We start from the raw sequence: 7422 nt of genomic DNA, 5'->3' as shown, positions 1-7422 counted from the left end.
TTTTGGCTATAGCATTCAAAGTGTCTGTAAAGAATCAAGTTTCTTAAAATGCAGTCACTTCTTCCAGATATGATGAAATACTTGCCAGATGCTTGCATGACACCATTTTCTTTCAGAGATATAAGCCCTGTAATTGTTAGATCCTCTAAGGATGATAAGACTGGAATTCTCATACGTATTTCTATAACCACTAACTGTCATTGGCCCCAGATCCCTGAACAGCTCAGGTCCCAGCTATTCAGTCTGCTTATTAGTCCTGCCTAAGTAAACTGTCACATGATTTTGCAATGGGGAGGTGGAGAAAAAGAGGACTCTATGGTCCCCAAATCCTATATCACATCTCTAAAACATAAACATTTTAGTGTTTATTGGATCATATTTTAAAATTATTTTTAAATTGAGAAAATAATAGGCTCCTATACCACATAGAAATGTAGATGAATTATTGCCTCTCAATTCTTCCCAAAAGAAAAAAAAAACAAATACCAACAACAAACATTCCTCTTTAATTTTAAGAGTAAGTGGAGATGGTGGTGCCAAGAAGGCAGAAATAAGCCAGGATGTTGCCTGAGCTCTCCCCAGTTTGCCTCAGAAAAAAAATATTTTTTATTAGTTAATTTATTTCTTTCTAGTTTTCAGCATTCACTTCTATAAATCTACAAATTTATCTTCTTAAATTTTTCTCCCCTTCTCTCTCCAAGATTGCATGCAGCCTGAAATAGGCTGTACACATATATTCCTATTAGACACATTTTCACATTAGTCATGTTGCATAGAAGAATTGTAATGAGATTACCATGAGAAAGAAAAAAACAAAATAAAACAAAAAAAGTAAATAGTCTGCTTGGCTTTGAATTCTGACTTCATAGTTCCTTCTCTGCATGTGGATGACATTTTCCATCATGAGTCTTTTGAAATTATTTTAAGTCCTTGAATTGCTGAAAAGGACTAAGTCTATAAAAAAATCAGTCCTTACACCCTGTGGTTGTTACTGTATATAATGTTCTCCTGGTTCTGCTCACTTCACTCAGCATCAGTTCATGTAAGTCTTTCCAGATTTTTCTGAAGTCCCCCGATCATCATTTCTTATAGCACAACAGTATTCTGTGATATTCATATACCACAACTTGTTCAGCCATTCAACATTTGATTTGATTTGTTATACTCTCGATTTCCAGTTCTTAGCCACCACAAAAGAGCTGCTATAAATGTTTTTATACATGTGGGTACTTTTCCCATTTTGATGATCTCTTTGGGATACAGCCCTAGAAATGCTATTGCTAGGTCAAAGAGTGTGCACATTTTTATAGCCCTTTAGGTATAGTTCCAAATTGCTTTCTGGAATGGTTGGTTTGGCTCACAATTCCACCAACAATGCATTAATATTCCAACGTTCCCACATCTTCTCCAAAATTTTTCATTTTCCTGGTTTGATTTGCTTCTCTCTCATCAACAGTGATTTAGAAGATGTTTTCATAGGACTATAGGTAGCTTTAATTCTTTCCCCTCATAAACAATATTAAATCAAGCCTCTAAACATATTCTGGAGTGATAGAACCTAGCAAAAGATGGAGTGAAGCAAATTTCCAGCTTAAGATAATTTAGAAGGACTTCAGGAAATGTCTGTCTCTCTTGGGAAAAAGAGGAGCACATCATAGTGTAGATGGTGTCTGGGCAAGTCAGTGGTAGGCTCTTAGCCATAGCACAGATCAGCAATCAAGGACCTTTAGTGCCAGCATAGCAAGTCAATGGCACAGGAGGCCAGCTGTGAGGTCTCCAGCCCCATCGAGAAGTCAAGTTTCCAGTCCTGGAAACTAGGCAACAACAGGTGATTAGACCAGACCACCCAAGTCCAGTGAGCAAGCTGTCAGCACCTGAAGTCCCAGCGCACAAAGCCAGTGACAAGACTCCTGGAAATTCACACAAGAAACTTGGTACAATGACCCTGTGCCAAAGGGGGGAGAGCTCAACTTTAAAAACATCAAAAAATGAGCAAGAAAAAAACCCAGAAAATTATTATGGTGAGTGGGAAGATCAAAACAAAAAAATCAGAAAAGGATAACGTTGTCATATACCTACATGGGAAACACCAAAGGGGACTGTGAATTGGTCTCAAGACCAAAAAATCTTTTTGGAAGCTCAAAAAAGGATTTTAGAAGTCAAATTAAAAAGGTAGAATAAAAATTTGGAAAAGAAGTGAGAGGTATGTAAGAGAAATTCAAAAGCTTGGAAAAGGAAGGAAAAAAATGACTGCAGAAAGCAATTCTTTAAAAAATACAATTGGACTAATGGCAAAAAAAATCCACTTAAGTAAACAGCTCCTTAAAAATAGAATTGACTTGAGGTGGGGCAAAGCAAGATGGTATAGTAGAGGCATAGACCTGCTACATCTCTCCCTCCAAACCCCTCAAAAAAACCTGTAAAAATGACTCTAAACAAATTCTAGAACATCAGAAGCCACAAAATGACAGACTGAAGTAAATTTCCAGCCCAAGATAATCTGGAAGTCAGCTGGGAGTGGAGTGCTAAACAGTTTAAACTTATTGAATGCATTATAATTTCTTTCCCTCATTTACCTTTTTACATTTCTATTAAAGTAATATTTGAAATTCATATTTTCTACTAGGCTCTGGCCTTTCATTCAGGAGTGCTTGAAAGTCCTTTACTGTACTAAATGTCCTTTTCCCCCTTCACAGATTATAGTCAGTTTTGCTTGATAAGTTGTTTTGAATTGCAATAATAGCTGTTTTACCTTCAAAAATATGACTTTCCAACTCTCAGCTTGTTTATTGTGGTAGTTGCTAAATCTTGCTAATTCTAACTCCACAGTCTTTAAATGGTATCTTTCTGGTTGTTCACACTATGTCCTCTTTGACCAGGGAGTACTGCAATTTGGCTACAATATAACTGTTTTTTTCTCTTTTTTTTGGAATCTATTTCAGAAGATGATGAGTATGTTCTTTCATTTTCTATTTTATTCTCCAGTTCTAGCATGCCATGCCAGTTTTCCTCAATAATTTCTTTTTTTCATTCTGAATTTATTTATTTATTTTTAATTTTGAACATTCACTTCCATGAGATTTTGAGTTCCAAATTTTCTCCCCATCTCTCCCTTCCACCCACCCCAGAACAGCATGCCTTCTGATAACTCCTTTCCCCAATCTGCCCTCCCTTCTTTCACATCTCATCCTTCTCTTACCTCCAGCCCCTCTACTTTCTTGTAGGGATAAATAGATTTTTATACTTCATTACCTATATATCTTATTTTCAAGTTGCAGGTAAAAACAAATTTTAGCATTCCTTTTAAAACTTTGAGTTCTACCTTCTCTCCTTCTTCTCTCCCTACCCAACCCCAATGAAAAGACAAGCAATTCAACATAGGTAATACATGTGTAGTTATGCAAAACACTTCCATAACATTCATACTGTGAAAGACTAACTATATTTCCCTCCATCCTATCCTGCCCTGATTTATTCTATTCTCTTTTTGGACCCAATCACTCTTCAAAAGTTTTTATTTCTAATTACTCCCTCCTTACATTTGCCCTCCTTTCTATCGTGCCCCCACCCCACTTCTTTCATTCTCTCCTACTTTCCTGTAGTATGACACATTTTCATACCAAACTGAGTGTGCATGTTATTCCATCCTTAAGCTAAATGCAATGACAGTAAAGTGCACTCTTTCCCTCTCACCTTCCTCCTCTATCCCTCTATTTAAAAAGGTTTTTCTCATCCCTTCTATGTGAGATTATTTATCCCATACAAATTCTTCCTTTCTCCACCCAATATACTCCTCTCTCATCCCTTAAATTTTGAAATATCATCCCTAGTTATTCTACTCACCCTGTGTGCTCTGTCTATATGTATATATTCCCTCCAACCCACTTAATACTGAAAAAAATCTCAAAGTTATAAATATTGTCTTTCTGTGTAGAAATGCAAACAGTTCTACTTTAGTAAATCCCTTATAATTTCTCTTTCCTCTTTACTTTCTCATACTTCCCTTGATTTCTGAATTTGAAAGTCATATTTTCTATTCAGCTCTGTTCTTTTCATCCAGAGGGTTTGAAATTTCTCTATTTCATTAAATGACCATTTTAGCCCTGGAAGTATTATACTCAATTTTTCTGGGTAGGTGATACTTTGTTTTAATTTTAGCTCCTTTAACTTCTGTAATAGCATATTCCAAGCCCTTTCAATCCCTCAATGTAGAAGCTGCTAGATATTGTGTTATCCTGATGATATTTCCACAATACTCAAATTGTTTCTTTCTAGCTGCTTGCAATGTTTTATCCTTGACCTGAGAACTCTGGAATTTGGCTACAATATTCCTAGGCATTTTCCTTTTGGGCTTTCTTTCAGGAGGCAATAGGTGTATTCTTTCAATATCTATTTTACTCTCTGGTTTTAAAATGTCACAGCAGTTTTCCTTGATAATTTCTTGAAAGATGATGTATAAGCTCTTCTTTTTATCATGAATTTCAGGTAGTCCCATATTTTTAAATTTTCTCTACTGGATCTGTCTTCTAAGTCAGTTGTTTTTCCAATGAGATATTTCATGTTGTCTGATATTTTTTCATTCTTTTGGTTTTGTTTTATAATTTCTTGATTTTTCATAAAGTCATTAGCTTTCACTTGCTCCATTCTGATCTTTAAAGAATCATTTGCTTTAGTGAGTTTTTGGACCTCCTTTTCCATCTAGCCAATTCTCCTTTTTAGGGCATTCTTCTCCTCAATGGCTTTTTGGATCTTTCTTGCTGTTTGGGTTAGTCTATTTTTCACAGTGTTATTTTCTTCAGCATTTTGGGGGTCTCCTTTAGCAAGCAGCTGACTCGTTTTTCATGATTTTCTTGCATGACTTTCATTTCTCTTCACAATTTTCGCTCCACGTCTCTTACTTGGATTTCAAAATAATTTTTGAGCTCTAACATAGCCTGAGACCAATGCATATTTTTCTCACAGGCTTTAGATGTGGGAGTTTTGACTTTGCTGTCTCCTTCTGTTAGTATGTTAGATCTTCCTTGTAAATTTATATTGTGTGATTCCTTTTCTGGTTTTTGTTTATTTTCCCAGGCATTTACTTAACTTTTGAGCTCTTTGTCTAGGCAATTTTCTGCCTCCAGAGGGGGTGGGGTGATGTACTGTCAGTTTCTGGATCCCCTTACAATCTCTGTGCCTAGAGTCCAGAAAGAGAGAAAGAAAATAAAGATGAATAAATCTTTTCTCAAATTGATTAGTAGTATCTCTTTAAAACCATGAGCAAGCATTATTTGTAACAGTGACAAACCTTCCCAGTAAGATCATGAGTGAAATAAGACTCTTCATTATAACCACTACTATTCAACATTATACCAGAAATGTGAGCTATAGTAATGAGACAAGAAAAAAGAATTTGAAGGAATAAGAACAGGCAATAGGTACATAAAACTATCATACTATGCATATAATTCACCATTTAACAGAAATTGCTGGGAAAAATGGAAAGTAGTCTGGTAGAAAATAGACATAGACTAACCTCTCACCCAATAATGAGTCCATGATTTTGAAATAAATGTTGATGTCATAAATAAAGTAAAAGAGCATGGAAAAAATTAACTGTCAGATATATGGATAAGTAAAGACTTTACAACCAAACAACAGAGAGATTCACAGGAGGTAAAATGGATAATTTTGATTATATTAAATAAATTTTGATTACATTAAATTATATTATATTTTATACAACCAAAACCTTTGCTCTCAAAAGTAGAAGGAAAATATAGGGGGCAGCTTCATGGCACAGCAGATAGAGTGCTAGCCTTGGAGTCAAGAATACTTGAGTTCAAATCCATCCTCAGACACTCATTTGCTGTGTGACCCCGGGCAACTCACTTAACCCCAATTGTCTCAACAAAAAAAGAAGGAAATCAGAAAAATGGTGAAAATTCACAGGAAGTTTCTCTGATAAAGGTCTCATTTCTTAATTATATCAGGAAATGAATGAAATTCATGAGAAATAAAAGTTATTCCTCAATTGATAAATGATCAAGGAATCTGAAAAGTCTGTTTTCAGAATAAGAAATTAAAGCTGCCAATAGTCACATGAAAAATGCTCTAAATAACTATTTTTGTGTGATTTCATATGTGTAATGTGTATTATATTGCTTGTCCTTTCAATATATGGGTCAAGGACCAGAATTTGTAATACAAAATTACAGAGGAGATAATTTGTAATGCAAAATAAATAAATTCTAAAAAGTTATAGTTTAAATCAACTTTGTGGAGGTTTCTAAGTTTTCTGTGGTGTGTCTGGCAGGACAGAAAAAAAAAACCCTTTACTTTTACCTTTAATGTTATAAAATCCCTTCTCTACTGCATTCCATGTAATTAAACTTGATAGTCATTTGAAGCAAGGGGAGAATATTTTAAAAACAAGAATTACACTTCTTACAGTTGTACAAAGTGACTTGGATTTAGAGTCACATGTCTTATCAAGTCTGATTCCTGACATTTCCTAATCATGTAATATTGGTCAAGTCATTCCCTATTTGTAACATTGTGTAATAATAGACAACCTACTTGAAAGGGTGACTATAAGGATGAGTGAAATAATTGGTGTAAAATATTTTATAAACCTTCAAGTTTAAATACACACATATTATGTTTTATTTTTATTCTTATTCAAAAAACTTTTTAGGTTCAAGCCTATAGGTCAAGATTTATGTAATGCAAAACTGTCATAAATTTGAACTTAGTCATGGATTCTGCGAATTCATAACCAATAAAAATCTTTCTGAGAAAAGAGTGAAAATTCTACTTCCTCAGTGAATTACACAATTTCATTTCTTATTTGAAAGGGATCTCAGAAGTCTTGTAGTTCAAAGTGTAGCTGAGAATTCTCACTATAACATTCTTGTCAAGTAGTTAAATCATTTCCCCTTAAACTCTTCTAGTCAATGAGAACACATAATTTCCTGAGGCAGGTTATGGTTTTTGAAAATAATTTTAGGAATTTTTTCTTCAAATCAAATTGAAATCAGCTTCTCATCAATTACTATTCACTGTTCTTGCTTCACTAACACTGAGTCTTTCTTTTATATATAACTCTTTAAAACTTTCACAGAGATGTGATGTTGCCTCACCCTCCAAGACCTGTTTAATGTAAGACTAAACATCCCTTCGATAGTTCCTTCAACTGATCTTCTTAGACCAGAATCTCAAGGCACCATCCTTTTAAACCTTCTTCACATAGTCTTCAACTTAGCAATGCCCTCCTAGAAATGTGGTGCCCCTAATTGAACACAATACTACATATCTGGTATGACAAGGTCAGAGGACAGTGGGATTAATACCTGTCTCCTCCTGTCTACTTTTCCTCTTGATTTAGCATACAATTATATGACCTTTAATGACTTCTCTATCATAATGGAGATTCATTTTGAA

This window comes from Notamacropus eugenii, chromosome Y, assembly GCF_028372415.1.
Source record: "Notamacropus eugenii isolate mMacEug1 chromosome Y, mMacEug1.pri_v2, whole genome shotgun sequence".
NCBI classification, from domain to species: domain Eukaryota; kingdom Metazoa; phylum Chordata; class Mammalia; order Diprotodontia; family Macropodidae; genus Notamacropus; species Notamacropus eugenii.
This window is presented reverse-complemented; position numbering follows the sequence as displayed.